The sequence below is a fragment of the Anopheles coustani genome, chromosome 2, assembly GCF_943734705.1.
Source record: "Anopheles coustani chromosome 2, idAnoCousDA_361_x.2, whole genome shotgun sequence".
Taxonomy (NCBI): domain Eukaryota; kingdom Metazoa; phylum Arthropoda; class Insecta; order Diptera; family Culicidae; genus Anopheles; species Anopheles coustani.
The window spans coordinates 89,073,839-89,089,807 of record NC_071289.1 but is presented as its reverse complement, the minus strand read 5'-3'; the positions used below and the strand labels follow the sequence as shown (position 1 = coordinate 89,089,807).

The 15,969-nt window shown below is 45.0% G+C and overlaps 1 long non-coding RNA gene across 1 annotated transcript in view; it reads right to left on the bottom strand.

Annotated features, from left to right (window-relative positions):
* Positions 1–47: 47 nt before the first annotated feature.
* The window catches only part of LOC131263438 (uncharacterized), a 33,456-nt gene continuing 17,534 nt past the window's right edge, over positions 48–15,969 (bottom strand). Inside the window, exon 3 of the long non-coding RNA XR_009178254.1 lies at positions 48–109. This is a non-coding gene — a long non-coding RNA (uncharacterized LOC131263438). The remainder of the gene's footprint in view (positions 110–15,969) is intronic.

Genomic DNA, 15,969 nt, shown 5'->3' with positions numbered 1-15,969 from the left:
CCGCCACCGCCGCCGCCGCCTCCGCCGCCACCTCCTCCTCCGCCACCGCCACCGCTCGGTCCCACACCGCCGCTGGTTGCACACTCACCGCAACCACAAACGCCCTCTGCTGTAAAGAAACGGGAATTACATCATGTCATTAGAATTCGAACTTAACACACGGCACACGATCGAGATCGCCAGTATAAACAGGTCTCCTTAACCCTGGCGGTAACGTCAACTATCATTCAGTTCACCTGGCGCATCTTTGGATAAGAAAGAGTCAGTCTCTGCAGTTTGATGTCTGTAATACCTGACCTAATAATATATTATTTTGGGGAATTCTACAGCGTCCTTTTACGCATGAACCAAAGGTTATAAAGTTTGTTGTTGTCAAGTTTGTGAACTGACAAAGGTGTGAGAGCTATGCGTGACACATAGTTTACCATCTACTAAACTAATTCATATCCATATCTGCCCTAGGTAGGATGAGTCCTAGTAGCAACCCCTACTGGATGTTGACCTAACTTGACAACTCCTACATGTTGAGGTTAAAGGACTTTCGGTTGTGGTTTCGTGACGAGCCTCAATTCTTCTTTTCCACCACAACCCACTCCCTCTTGGATCACCGACTTCCCACCCACCTTAGTCCCTCCATTTCTACCGAAACGTTAGGCACCTGATGGGACGCACATAAATAAATTTCGTTTGGAAAATATATCGTCCGCCTTCTTTCCTTCCGCCAACTTGGCGGTAAGTTCGCAGTGACGATTGATTTCCATCCCCTTCCACCCAAACGTACACACACATCGATGAACACAGCCAGAAAGCAGGTCTAACCATCCATTCGATTCGAGGTTTCCCGATTGAAAAGGTGGTATAAAAATGGAAATCTACGAAATTTTTCCCCCGTTGCAACACAAACCATCACCGCGCGCATCTCGTCAGCACACGCGCCGAAATGACACGCATAGCGTGCGTTCCCCCTCCCGCTCCCGTTGTCTACCCTCTTTCCTTTCTGACGTCCCCAAAATGGGATGGATTTCGACGACACGGTATGACCCCGGAAAATCCTCGCCCGGACGACCCAAAGCAAGAGCCAAGAAATGGAACAAACTTTGGAGGAAAAATGTGTTTTATTTATAAAACGCCTCGCTAGCGCGCTCGTGACGCAAATCGGTAGCTAGATGTGCGGGGGTGGGGGACAGAGTGGAAGAAAAAAAATCGTGACACCAACACACGAGCCATAACGCCGTGGAACAAGGTTGTGCTGGATGATGTTTGTCTAGTAATGTCACCGAATGCGACATCATGGCTGGATTCGTATAGTTCTAATCGTTTTGGGGAAGTTGGAAGATGGAAAAAATCATTCAGGGTCAAACCGATTTGGTGATAACGAAAGTCGAAAAAACTCGTAGTAGAGCCATTAGAACAATTATTACACAATTAAATTATTAAATGACTAGAGACAAATGTAGTGAGAAGGTAATGTTCTCAACTACAATAATGTACATCAAGAAACAACTAACAAAAGTTGCACTATAAGACTTGATAATTAACGCAATGCGGATCAGTATGATCTAAAGTTTGCCTGATTGCATATTCTTTTAATTTACGAAACATTACGAATGAAATGTAATTGTATTTCTCTGATATAAAAAACATTCCAATATATAAAAACGAACCGTTTATAGAAAAATCGAATGCAAAGTTGAACATTTTTACACGTAGCAAAGTCGATAACAAACGTGGTCCAATATGATCAATGTTGTACGGTGAGAAAGCTATCGATTATCGTGTTGTGCGATGTGCGGAATGCGGTAACAAATTGTGTATCTATCGCTTTGCACATCTACGACTCTTAAAACTTGAGCCAACATTTTTCCCCACCCGGTGGCGCTAAAATAAAACCCGCAAGACCTCTCTGTGCGCGCTGGTGCGCCGGTTTCGAGGGGAAAAAGAAAACATAATGCCATCAAAGCTGACCACTTGCCTTCGCAGCATAATAACAGTCACATCTTGGCCAGGGCCGGCGGGCTGTCAATCAATCTTCCGGCTGCGGCCGATACATTGCCTTTTAGGGCACAGGGCGCAAATGTATGACGCCGCGACAAGAGTGTTGAAGAAATCATTTCATACGGTAGATTTAAAAAAAACCATGAAGAAACAATGAGACAGAAAAAAAACAAACCACGCACACACACACATACATATTTTTAATTTGCTTCAGAAAAGCGTCACCGGCGAGCGGACAAACAAAAAAAAACCCCGCGCCATCCGGTTCCTGGCGATTCCGGCGAAGATGCTGGGAGAAAGCACGGTAATTAAAAGGAAATTTCAATGATCGTACGTGCGGCGGATGGGAGAAGCGGCATTTTTTTCCTGGTTCCCTTTTTTTTTGCAATCTCTTTTCACATCCAAACCGACAAATCCTCGCGGTATAACACCTCCATTTTGCACGCCATGTTCGCGTCGAAAGAAATACAAAATAAAAACGCCAGCGAACCCGACGACAACCGGAAAATGAACCGGTTTTCTTTCCTGGCCGAACGAGAGGGGCAGAGCGGGAGGGGGGACGAAAACCTTTATCCTGATTTTTTCGTTTAAACCAACACGTAGCCAACCAAGATGGCGTGTTCCAATTGGCCGACCTTTCTCCGGGTTCTGGGTACGATTTTTGCAAGATTTCGGCCGAAAACAGATCGATTTACGACCGAGAAGGAAGGGAAAAGTAGGCTAACGCCGTGGTGTAAAAGCGAATGGGAAAAAAAATCATCCCCAGAAACTAAAAACTAAACCAAATGAGTTCTCTCATGATTAAAATGGACACTGAACGATCAGGCTAAGGCACTACGGGGACTAAACCAACGGATGTGAAGAAATTTGACATTTTCCGAAAAAATGTCATTTGATAATAAAACCCTCATTCTTTTCACAAATTTTCCGTAAAAAACTAACACCACACCCACCGTTGGCGGTACGAACAAACAGCGTGGATCGAACCACCATCGGCTGCGTCGTGTCGGCCATCATTTGGGAACGCGTCAGTTCATTTGGTTATGAGCGAGCAGAAATGTATCTTATCACCGGTTTTTTTTTTGGTCCGCGAAGCCGCCGCTTGTCAAATAACAGTAAGCCGCGGCAATATGGCGGCCCACACGAATTCGAACGATCACGGCCGGGTCTTCTTCATCCGCCTTTCCCCCATGGCATGCATGCAGCAGGGGGTAGGTAAACCCCATTGCCTCCCTAATGACCTCTGGCAATTGCGGCGCAATTTCGACGCTCGACGAAGCGCGCAAACTATATCGTGTCGCATCATAAAACCCACAAGCCCCCGGGGCCCCACCGGCATTACCACCGGCGGATATTTGTCGTGCCGCCAACCGGGGTGGATACAAAATAAAGTAACACGATTGTACTTAAACGCCATCTTGCGTACGCAGGAACCCTCGGGGCGAGCGGGGTGCATGCATGGCCTACAGACAGCGCGCGAAAAGCGAGGCAACAACGGCACAATCTCTGCTCTGCTTTCTTCTTCTGCCCGCTGGGCGCAAACCGAAAAAGCAAATAATCAGAACCGTTTGGGGAAAAAAAAACCAGAGTGAACCAAAAGTGTGATAATAAATCGAATCACAACAGACGGAGAGTTTACGGTGGTGAATGTGTAAACATTCCGCACATCAGAACGAAGTAAAATGTCGTTCGGTGGCGAATATATGTGGTGGGAGAACGAATGTGAACGAGACCGTAAATTGTTTTCAAAAATAACGATTACTTACTCCTATGATTTAGCAAAAGAAATTTGTTAGTTAACATTCAAGGAAGCATTGATACAATTTGATAAACATTAACACGTTGACTGCCAAGCGTTTTTAGTAGAGTTGTGTAAATCTGATTCAGATTCATGAATCTGAATGAATCTCTGCCTTATAAGGGATTCCTGAATCTTTCGTCGAGAGATTCATGAATCCTAAAGACACACCAACTGATGAAAAGTCACTAGCCAAAAATGGGTCGAGGGACAACTTTTTTTATTTTTTGGCCGCATTGTCCACGCCTATGAAAGAATCGGAGAGATTCGTGACAGATCCATGAAAGATTCATGAAAATTCATTATGGTTTCGAAAGATTCATTAAGCGTTGAAGATTCGAATCCGCAAAGATTCATGAATCTCGCCACAACTAAATAGATAAACATTAAAGAGATTTTTAAACAGGTTTATTAGAGGGCATCGGGCGTCAGCACTAGAAAAAATATTACCAAACTCTAGCCTTTTGAGGTTCTTTGCATCCTATTTTTACACGCTTTATTACTATACAACGGAAAAACGGCAGATTCCCGTATAAGCTGTTCCGATGAAGTGCAAAATAAAGGAGACCGGTTTTCCTGAAATACAAAAAAAAACCCACCGATTTCCTAACCTTCCAAACCTATCCTTACAACTCCAGCGCTTTTCCCCTTGAGCTGCAAACAATGCCTGGGACGAAAATAGCATATTGTTATGGGAAAAAATATCGACGATCTCCGCCCGAGCGAAAGCAGTTTCGCTATCGGTTATAGAAATATTGATAAACGATAAGTAAGCGTTGTTCTTCGGGAAGCGCCTCCCTTTTCTCAGGGAACGTCCTACACAAGCGACGCTTTTCCTACGGGGTCCACGGTAGCGTTTCCGGCCACCTGAAACACGCGCACCCACACACACACATCGCCGACCTAAACGTCCATCAGTTCGCTCGAAGGTCAAAGCTAACGAAACCTCCCCCGGGCGGATTGGCGGTAATTCAATGTGTTTTCCTTTGCGCATCATCCACCGGCATGGCGTTTTCCCATTGCTCGTGCTTTTGTTTGCATTAAGACCTCCGCCGACAAACCGAACGTCAAGTCAATGCTTCGGGAGACGAACGCGCCCGGGAATGACATCGCATCCGGGGCGGGGCGGGACAAAGATGATTAAGATTTGACACAAGAAACAAGGCCCGCGGTTGTTCCGCCAGCCAATCCATACCATCATCGGAGAAGTTTGGCAGAACCTGAAGACATGCGACCCCAGGGCGGCCTCGTGGATCATCATTATTTGATTAAGGCAAAATTGATGGAGCACCCGGGGAACCTTCGGAACGGAACGGTCTAGCACAAATTGCGAATGTCTTTAAGCGCACAGACTCGCAGAGACTTTAATGAATCAAAGCTAAAGCTCCTAGAAGTCAGATGGAATGGGAACAAGATGAGGGACGAGCGAGAGCTGTGCCAAAAACACATGGAGTTGTCTCCCAACCTATGGGAATGGAAGAGAATCCTTATTTCACCCATGATAGACAATCTAGTGGAAACAAAAGTAATAAAAAAAGGTATGCCAATTAGGAGCGGTGTACGAGACGTAACCATTCTTAACCAAACACCCAACGGGAAAGGAGTGTGTGCGCACACCACCTTCTCGATGTCAACGCAGCCGAATTCTCCCAGAAGCCAAGCAACCCTCCATCCAGCATGGAATCATTGGACCAGACGTCTACACACCACTGGTTTTTGGTGTTGCCGCTTCGTGACTCGACCTCTTCAAAATGTGTCGGATGAAAATGGACAAATAATAACCACTTCACCGTAACATAATATGCGCTGCTCGTCGTCGTCAACAATAACATCCGACCTGAACGAGGGTGCTCGAGAAACATTATGCATGGTAGGATCTTACGCGTCCCAGAACGGACTGCTTTGCAAAAAAGATGAGAACCCTAGTTGAAGATTTGTTTTTGTTAAGAAAAGCCATTTTTTCTCGCGTCCGGGAACATATAACCACGCATGGGAAAATGTAAAATTGTTTGACACTACGACAAACAATTGCAACATCACAATCGAAACGAGGTAATAAAAGAAATAAACGAGGAAAATAAAATGTTTACAATATTTCTATAAAATAAATAAATAAAATATCAAATTGGAAATTACTTCAAACGTAAGATAACATAAAAAATCTTTCTCCTTTTCTCCCTCGTTATACACCAGCGCAAACCTGCTTGGTTTAAAATGAAATAATAAAAAAAGGCACTTTACCACTCCTGCAGACCTTTGGTGGCGCGTATTCCACCACCGAATGGCAGCGACATTTGGACCTGTTGTTTACTGCACAGTTTATCGATAATTAATCCGCGTGACCCTATCTCCAGTCCCACCTCCTCCTGCTCCTCCTCCAAGATTGCAGCCCACAGGGAGCCACCCATTGGGGCACGAGGCGGCGCGGGGTTGATGTAGGGGTAGTACTTGTTTTCCTTCGCAACGAATCTCTCGTTGAACACCCGACACCAATCAGGCCCGATACGGTCGACGAAGGTGAGACGACCAAGAAGGGGGCAGCAACGAGCGCAGAAGTAGCGCAGTTTATGACGGTGTGAACGTGTGCTGGCACCTCCTTCCCTTCCTCCCGCCCTCCACACGAGGTGGGCAAAGTGCTGACAGCACACGAGGGGCGCTCAAGGGACGGCGCCACGATTGCTACAGTGACATTTGTCCACACTATCTGGCAATTCATTCTCACGGCGATGCCTAATGGCAGATAGTGCTCGTTATTGAGACGATGGTAAAATAAAACTTTTCATCATCATTTATTGAATGTAAATAAATAAATAAAGTGCTCAGTCGAATATTAAGCACTCTCAGTTCAGGGAAATTGAAATACCAAATCGTCTATCAACCAAATAGCAGGCGAAAGAACTTCCCAACCTACCAAATCATTTGCAAAACATTCCAAGAATGTTATCAAATCGAAATTTGCGTAGAATAATCATTTATCGTGAAAGTTTTAAAATAATACAATTTGAGCGTTGATTGCATTATGAAGGAATTCAAATGAAATTTCACAGAATTTCCCATGTACATGGTTGGTTGGCTAAGCGAATCTAAAGCGCCGCCTGTGGTCTGAAATTTGATAAATCTTCACCATGTACCCACACTCCTGTCCATGTTTTTCAATCGTTTCCCGTAAGCTGGCCTTCCAAAAGCCTCCCCCCGAGACGCTGACGACGACGTTGACGGCTACGAGTTTAATGCTTCACAGTTCAAACGACTACCGCGAGCGAAGCCGGCGCCGCGCGCAACCAACCAGAAAGGCTGCGGAGTAAAATGGGAAATTAAATAATTACCAATGCATGGTACATTTATTAACACCAACACCCGCGAACTTAAACTCCCAAACGCAAACGAACACCGGATGGATGGTGGTTGATGTTAAACAACGCCCGAGTCCGCTAGAAAACAATTCCAGTAGGCTAGAAACCCAATTCCCAGCTGCGTCCATATCGAACGGCTGTAATGAGTGGCGGTGATGGTAGAGGAATCCTCAGCTGCTGGTGCGCTAATTTCGCTTCCAAATGGGAACCGAAATGGAAGCTTCGTGCAGCTTCAAAGGTAGCGCAATCATAAGTAACACGTAAGAATATGTTTGGACATGGAAAGCAAGATGAAAGAAATCAATATCATAGATCGCGATCGGTGCTCAGTGTGGATTAAAATATAATGTATCTCAATATGCATCCATCGTCCAGTGATGCGAAAGAAAATAACCCATAAACCAACACGTAGCTGGAGAAGAGAAAGTAGAGTTTTAGCAAACATAAAACTGTAATATGATCTTCTCAACCACGAGAACAATTTTCAAAGGCGAACAGTACAAGCTCACGACACAATAAGATAGTATACCAGTCGCGGATCCACAAGAATCCGCTACTCCAATACCAGTGGGACGAGTCTAACCAGGTCTAACAAGCATGAGACCCTCTAGGAATTGTCTAGAAACCCCGCGCTACAAGACACGGGGATTTTAGACATCATGCTCGCTCTCCTTTCTTCGGTCGCATAAGTGACACAATTATCTACACCCCGCTAGAGCGATGGACCGTGTCTGGGCGAGCCAATCGGTGAGTTCCTCCTCCTATCTCCGGCAATGGATTGTGGGGTTCTTCCTGCTTTCCCTCAGCCTCAATCGCATGCTATCAATTTCTTGCGCGGGAATATTCCACAACGGCTCGTTGGAAAGTACCCGGGAGAAATCTTCCGCCACAAACAACGACACACTCTACAATCCCCACCCCGACATTGCTTAGACGCAGAAATTAGAAGATTAGCCTAACCGTAACTGGTTCCGCAAATACAGAAACTGTCGGGGCACACAACAGCTTTGGCTTAGGAGACATATTGGTTAGCTGGTTGTTGAATTCTACACCAAGGGTTTTTTGTCGAATCCAACTCACTAATCTTGGGCTTTAGCTTGTAAGTTGCCATGACTTAGTTGTGCCTATTAAAAGAGCCCAAAGCTCCAAAAGCCTGTTTTCCGATCCACGACTCGAGAAACAGAAATAAATAAAAACTACTTGACCTTCTGCGTTGATTACGCTCCTATGCATGTGCGGTCGGAGCCACCGAGTGACTTCCACACGGCCGAACACAGCTGAATGAGGATGAAAAAATAAAATCCATCTCGACTAGAGGGAGACCCTGGCAAGGGTTCGTCGAATCTAAGGGTTGTAGTTAGTCCCTTGCAGTAGTGTCTGTACTGTCAATCGTGACAAATTAGCTATCACCGACGTGTATTCAATGCAATCTAATTGAACCTGAATCGGCTGGTCATGATAATTTTGTTCAACCCAGCGAACACAGCGCAACCACCATTAAAAACCACCTGGTGCCGGTTGCGATTGCAAAATGGAGTAAATATTGAACAGACCAGTGGTGATCGAAGATTCATAAATGAAGCTCATCAACAGCTAAGCAACAGCGGCGGATGGCGGACACGGATAGATGGCCGGGTTGCAGCGACCAGAGGTAGGTAGACATACAAAAACATGCGTAGGCAAACCTGATGTGCGGTTGTTTGATGGGCAAGAAAAAACCAACAAAGCGACAACTAGCTGGTAGCAACCGACCAAAGCTTACCACCAAGGCTACAACATCAGCGACCTCAGATACAGGTGTGCGCCACGGTAACAGAAACTTGTTCCAATCGTTTTGAGGCTGCACACACACGAGGCATCCACAACATTGACCAGTCCATCGGTGTATGGAGATCCTGGGATGAAGTTATGGTAGGTATCAAACATTCTTAAGGCTTGCTGATGAAAAGACGTTCAACAATATTTACATACCAGGTATGTCTATCTCTCCGGATGTCCGAAATTAATGTAATTTATTTAACTATTCTCAAGAAAACATTTCTTGTAGGAGTTTATTGCTTCATAGAAGCTAGCTATTATTTTCAAAGGAAAGACCTTCAGCTTACACCGATTCGACGCAGAGCATTTAAAGCTTTAAAGTAAGTGCCGCAAAGTGACTCGCAACCGTAGCAAAGTCTACATTCCGTGCCTTCCGGACATCATATGGCAGCTCAAAAAGATAGCTACACAAAAACCGCGATCATCGAGCCGCCATAATATCCATGAGCTCAGCGGAATACCTCCACGTTGAAGGCATGTTCCATCCCGAAACCGCGTGACAGTGACAAATGAGTCCATTCGAACGTGATCCCCCGCAATGAGTCATCCAAAGCCTCATCATGCGACAGCGAATGGGTGGCACGGAACGGAATGATGCTCCTGCATCACTGACACTGGTGACCATCAGTGTCAGTGTAGGGGGTCTGTCTCTCGTTGCGATTTGGGGAATGGCGGTAAAGGCACACCAACCCAGCCTGGCCTTCGCGAATGCAGGGAGTTTTTTTTCGTCGTTGTTGTTTCTTCTACACACATATGTTTGGGCCGAATCGCCTTGGGCTTCGGCCCCAGGCAGGAGAGTTCATGGGAAGCCACATATCTGCGTGTCTAGAAGCATGGTGTGCTCACAAAAACAACACTGACACGCTCACTTAAGTTGCACCAAACGTGACAAACTAAATCAGGCCGTATTTTCATTCGCAAAACCATAACCTCGTATCTTATCTGTATCGGATGCGCGCTGAAGCCCAGTGATAGTTGCTGTCAAAATGTAAAAACGGCCATCATCACACCTTACCTGGGGAATGGAGAGGAGAAGAGGAGAGAAAAGCGTATTAATTACTTATGCGATGAAGCAGGTGTCGTGACGGGAGAAAATAAAGTTGAAAATAAAAAACACAGGGGAGGCACTTTACTTGAGAAAATAAGAAGTGGAAATCAGGTAGAAAACGCTTCGACACTCAAAGGGAAAATAGATATCGCATCAACGGAAAGAAAACAAGACGCATAACACCGGCCCAACAGACGGTTCCCTCGGTGTGGACGATAGATAGACAGATTCATTAAATTATAAATAGGAAATAGGTATGCTCCGAGTTCCGAGTATTTTGTTTCCTTTAAAGCTATATAGTTAACCTCATATATGCATACAACCATCTTTCTACAGCGCTCGAGTCCTTCTCAGGAGAGGTTTCGATTAGGTTAAGATTCAAAAATAGATTGTTTCTTCGGGCAAATTACATTTATGACACCTCCGCCGCGCTGTGCTTCCAAGAACTCCTTGCTTACGTCAGGAAGTTCCACCAACCGATTCTCGAACCGATCGAAGCTAAAGGCCACAGCCAGGAAGTTAGCGATGGTTGTCTTCTCGCTCGTGCAACGCCAGGCCAGGCTGAGTAATGCCAGGCAGCGAACTCTAATTTCCTGTCACTTCCTGCCGAGCTGGAACTTCCTGTCTCGATTGCCCCTCTTTCCCTCTGCTTCATCGCCGTTTTGTGACCCAGGGAAACCTTCACACACCGGCATCCACAGTTCACATTGCGCAACAAGTGCACGCAACCTTGCACCTTTACCTTTTCACAGGAACGTCACAGCGGTTGGGACGGCCTTCGAAAGGCCTGAACCCCTACACTGCTCTTGTGTATGCCCTCCCGCTATATCCTTGGAGACTAATGGACAGGACACTGTAACAGGTACCACCGCCAATCAAAGTTCCATCAAGCACCAGCCCATGTCCTCCATAGGAAACCATCGTTACACAATCAATTCTGTTTGACATCCTCCATTTTCTGCGCCACACACCGCCACTGTGTCCGGTGGCTCTTCTGCTCAAAGAGACCGGGTTTTGATTACATCAGGAGAGCCATATAACGTGTAGTGCTTCAGCTTTCAGATTCAGATGCACTGAGCCTGAAGGACAACGAAGTAAACAACCTACTCGGTAGCTCGGAAGATGGCACAAACTCTAGGGAAGTTACCGTATTCCCAGCAACTTTGACAGATTATGATTCCGGGAAATAGTTCCGATCAAGTTATCTTGTGTCCGCTATTTTCTAGATACTATCTGCCGATAACGTTTTCGTTTCGGTTATGTAAGGACCAACGAAGTAGCCGAGCTCTCGCCAACGAATCCCACAAAGTATAAAGTAATTCTGAATCACCAGACATATCTTATTTGTTCGGGTTTTTTTGTCCACTACACCAATCAAGCCCTACAAAAAGTCATGATATACATGGTTGGGAAAACATTCCACTGTTTGTGCATATTCCTGGCAACTCCGGTTCGGTTGTGAACTTGATCAAAACACCCGCGGTCCTCCATTTGGCCGGTCAATAAATCCATCCATCCTTTCCTTTTCCGATGGCTGACGTCAATGAGAGAAGACGTGGTACAATATTGCGTTTCCGAGCGGTGCGAACGAGAGACGTTTGTCGAAAACACCTCCTTCACTTCGACCAAGGGTCCCCGTGAACGTCGTCGTGAGTTCTGTCGACATCGCCGTCCTCAATGCCGGTCGGAAAAGCGGGGATATCGCACCAACTAAAGCGTCCATAAATCTATCGACATATTCGTTGCCCTTCACGAAAAGGGAAAGCGTTGCCACCAGTTCTTTTCATCCCCAGGCCAGAGGCGGCGATGGCGGGGGGTTCGGGGAAGGGTGGATCGTAACGGATAACGAGTGCCAACAGCGTTTTCTTGCGCGTCAAACCCATGAACTGTGATTTATGCCGCTGCGTTGGAAATGAACCCTTTTTCCACAACGAGTCCGATGATAAATTCATTCTAATCATTCTAGATCGCATTACGACCGAACGAGCTCGGTCCGCCCGGCCAGCTTCCACATCCTCTTTTGAGCCGTTGTCCCACACACCTCCTCCATAGCAAACCCTTTCTTCTCCAAAGCACTTGCTTTTGCCGGGACCCTTAAAAGTATCCTTAGATGAAGGAAATAGATTTGTTTCGCTGAGCTTTACGATCTAAGAGGAGCATCATAAAAAGAAATCCGAAAATTTAAACAACCATCGGCACCCTTTTCCGGGTGAATGATGATGGGGAGAACACGTCGGTAATCATTATCGTTTTCCCGTGAGGAAAGGCTGTAATTACGAATCACACGAAGGACGATCTAAAGGATTCAACGCTCTTGCGGACGTAAAGGATTGATTTGCGTCACATTCCACAATCGGACCATCAAACGCTAATCATTTACGGGTAACCGACTTTGTTGTTCGTTAAAATAAATGTTGTTTAACGAATCAGTCGGATAACGTTCCTTTTTACTTTATTTAAATAATTTTAACAACCCTCAAATATTATCAACTCCCAACATTTTGCAAACAAAACACTTATCCGGTTTGTTTGATAATCAATTGATGTTGATATCGCACCAAGTTTAGTAAGCACTTTCGCAAAGAAAACATTTTTTTTTTTCGACCAACGACACACTAACGATAAAGTGTGTGTTGTAGATGCCTCAAAGAGAAACATTTCGTTCGCTTTTATTATCGGCTTTACGCTTTCCTCCTTTGATATCTATATCGTTATCTCTCGTTCACTTCGTCCGCTTGTAGGTGGTGATTTATTTTCCGACGATGAATATTTTGCTACAGTTTTTCATCATTTTCCCGCGCGTTCTTTCGCCGCTACCACTCGGATCGTTTCATTTATTTATTTATGCGTGTAACAGCGCAGCAGTGGCGTTGGCTTGGCGATGGTACCCACCAATCGTAAATCATACACTCATCTCAACCGCGCAACATCAATACTGACATGGGCTTGGGGAGGTGCTGGGCCCGTGCCCTCTCCTCCTCATCATGCCCGAGAGCCAACAGCACCACCGGGGTATGTCGATGATGCATATGTTGTTATTTTTATAGGAGCCAGCAGTTTGGAATGCGTGCAGAGGTGTTTCTGCTCCTCTATCGGCCATTACTTTCTTTGCAGTAACGATGGGCATGGCCGCTGTTGGCATCGCAATAACCATCCCCTGGTTTGTCTGTTTGCTTCTGTTTGACTTCTCCTCCACCATCAATCTCAATCGATGGGTGCGAGCACATTTTCAAACCTGCTTAAAATCACAAACGAATACAAATCAGCTGGTGTGCGAGCTCAATTCGACCGATAATGAAAGTAATGGTAATGAATAGCATGAATAATGAAATGTAAAACTGAGACAGTATTTATATAAATTGAATCAGTTCACAAGCAAGATGAAAAAAAGGTGCTATGAAGTATGAATACACAAAATAAATAAAACTTAACGATTAGATTAGACTATGACACCGTACCATAATTTTTGTTCTACTCGAAACGTTCGTGTAAATTTAGCATACAACCATTGTTGGTTGTCGATACATTATGTGGTGTGGTTTATGCATACATTGTATGTCGCCAACGTATGCACTTTTATTTGTCTGAGCACACATATAAATAGACGGGGGTGCACCAAAATGAAGCATCGCTTGACATGCTACCCCACACTAATACTGGGCCCCCTTTCTCTGGTACCTAATAGGGGTTCCGCCCAAAGAGAGTTAGTCGGCTTCTTGCAAACCCGTTCCGCGGTAGAAGGTGTGTCTGGGAATCGCGACCAAATCGTTCGATGCAGATAACCAAATTGCGCATCGATCGTTGCACAAACAGGGGGTAAAGGAACAGGTGAGCCTAAATAAACCCAAAAGATTACAATGTGTCTAACTGATAAAACCAAACCTAGAGAAGATCAGTAAAAATACTAAAAAACGAATATTACTCAAATCTAAAAAAAAAAGGAATGCATTGTACTTCATCCAAAGCGGAGTGTCACGGGCGTATAATTGAATTAAAAAGCATTCACACAACGTTATGTCCGAGGGAATGCAAAATCACTTCATGCTCAATGTACCGATTGGATTCGGCTAGTTTACATAGGCACAACTATGATGGCATGGCGGGAGCGTCTAATTTCGCCTCAATTTATTCGCTTTCAATCTTCCAAAAAACCCAAAATCTCTGACCATTTGGACACATCCATACACCCGACATAGGGACAAAAAGTGTAGCAAACAAAAATCGACCATTGCAAAGCGGACACCCGAAGTGGATTTCGTACAAATCCGATCAGACAAATTGGATTTGCCAAATGATATTACTCTGCCCCTGTACCCGGGGGTTGATGGTTGTCACTACAAGGCAAAACATTGGCCGTACACAGTCGTTGCACAGTCCGGTCACCTCCCCCGACCCCTCCCTCATTGACACTGTGAATGAAAAACCCGTGCTCCACCACGAACCAGTGCAACAACCAACACAACCAAAGCCCACCAATTCACGGGTGGAAAAATCATTTTCGCACAAAACAAAACTACAATGTTAACCCAGAGTGTGTAGCAAAACAGTGGCACAGTTTCGACACGTTGGCAAAAACGCGGGTTGACGTTTCGCGACGTCACTGTGGAACGGAAAACACGAAACATCCAGCGGGGCGAAAGGCTCGGAAGAGCGGAATGTCGAAGGCGGGAGTGGAAAACGCATGTCAATCATGCGTGAAGTAAAATTATTCTGTTCTGCACAATTATTTGCAGCGCGACGGGACGCGACTGCGGAAATCGGTGGAAAACCCCCAGTAGAACATGTACCACACGTGAAACAACCGAACCGACAACATTGTGTGTAGTAAGTTGGCTGAGAAAAGAAAACGAAGACTGATACATGACGTTCGTTATTGGCAGCCATCAAACACCATCAGTCGGCATAAGTAATTTGATCGTAATGACAAAAGTTGCGAGCGCGCTAAAAACGCAATAGAAATATCGATTCAACCTCGTGATGTTGCGGTTATAAGGAGGGCACACATTTCCACCGTATGCATGTATGTATGCTTTATGTTTCTGCAAAGTATTTCATCTTGAACGTATTGATTGATGAACCACAAACTCATGTAGGCATGTACTCAATCCCGGAGGGTACCGGAAAGTATTTTCTTTAGGTTGATAAGGTTATTTTTTTTGTGATGTTTTCATTTACACTTGCTTTTAAAATATATACTCATTTATTCATTTTCAGTTAATTGTCTGACGCCTTACTGTCCATTGGGACATTAATTGAATAAAAAGTCATGCCTATGATTTCTTTTTCAGATGAAAGGCCAAATAGTATTATTTGTTTATTGTTTAGATCTGTTAAATAACTCTAGTAACTGTGCTAAAAAATAATTAGGCTAGTAAAAACTTGCAAATGCCGCCAAATATAAATCATTCTTCTAATCAGTGCCATTTATTAACCAACACTACTCGATAATATCGTTTGCCAAAAACCCCCTACGTACACTGGAACAATTTAGCTTTTCGTTTGCTAGGACGCCCACGACTAGGAAATCCTGAAAACTACCTCACTTTACACTGATTTAAACATAATAGCATCAAGATTAGATGGCTACTGCTGCCTTGTCAACTGCACCCGAGAGTCCCGAAGTGGAAATTCCCTTTGTTTTCGTTTCGAACAAGTTCGCTCCTCTTTTTCTGCTCATCGGGAAAACCCTCCTTCCGGAAGGGAATAACAAAGAAACAGTTTTCCTTGACCAGTTTCACTGATCCCTTCCTCTTGATCCACCACCCAGCTTGCCAACTGTTTTTCTCTAGTGATTATCATTGTTAGAACGCTAGACGAAGCGCCTCTGCTTGGTGCGGCTTGGCTGCTACACGTAGCCTCCGTTTAATAATTTCTCTGTTTGACGTCATTCGACAGCCGGAAAATTCCCATTGTCTCTCGCTTTGGCCAACGTGCACCGTGTCGTGGTGTATGCCGTT